This window comes from Phytophthora infestans, genomic scaffold (assembly GCF_000142945.1).
Source record: "Phytophthora infestans T30-4 supercont1.1011 genomic scaffold, whole genome shotgun sequence".
Classification (NCBI taxonomy): domain Eukaryota; phylum Oomycota; class Peronosporomycetes; order Peronosporales; family Peronosporaceae; genus Phytophthora; species Phytophthora infestans.
Genome location: NW_003302846.1, coordinates 4,287 through 5,182, shown reverse-complemented (window position 1 = coordinate 5,182; position 896 = coordinate 4,287).

The window sequence follows — 896 nt, the reverse complement described above, 5'->3', positions numbered from 1 at the left end:
GTGAGCAGCTTCGAGCCGCGTTCCTACCGGCGAACAACGAGTTCCACCAGCGCTCACGCTTTCTCGCGTGTAAGCAAGGTAAACGTGAGCTACAGGAGTACGCGCAAGAGATGCGCACGTTGGTGGCATCTCTGGCAGGGAATCCTCTGCCTGAAGACGTCAAGACAACAGTCTTCATGGACGGCCTGAAGGTCGGTCCTGCTCGCACCCAGCTATTCCGGGTGCAAGCGACAACTATGGAGGAGGCGATTCGAATCGCCCTCCAAGAAGAGTACAGCCACAAGCAGGCTGGTACTCTTCGAAAAGAGGAACATCGCCACGATGAGAATGGCGTTCCTCGGGAGGCGGAGCATCGCAGCAATGACGCTGTTGCTCCTGCTGTCACGCAGCCTGTTGATACCGGTGCGTACAGCGAGCCCAAGCCCATGGACTTAAGCTCAGCCGAGAGCTTGGTCCGCTGCTATGGATGCGGCGGACATGGACACTACCAGCGTGTGTGTCCCTCGCTAGTCATCGGGAAGAAGACGGCCCGTGGGCCCCAAGTCCGGTGGCGCAGGCCACGGCCAGGTGGACGAAGACTCCCCAGCCACCAGTAGAGGCGGTATGCCCTACCGAAGAGCGCTAAGTCTTCGTGATGGGTGTGCAGGTTGTGCGCACCACGGGACTTAGCCCAGAGAGACGTGGTTCTCTCAAACCGGTGAAGGGCAGTGATGGGCTGCTGGTAGTACACTCGGTGTACGGGGGTACGGTACCCCTTGAACGTTTGATTAGTTCTGGGGCGTTGATACGCCGCCGGAACGTCGCTTAGCATAACGACATTCGACTGCACTCTACGTCAGAGTGGCGGTCATGGGCTGGTCCTTGATGGACTAGCCTTTGGTACGGTGAAGGAAGTA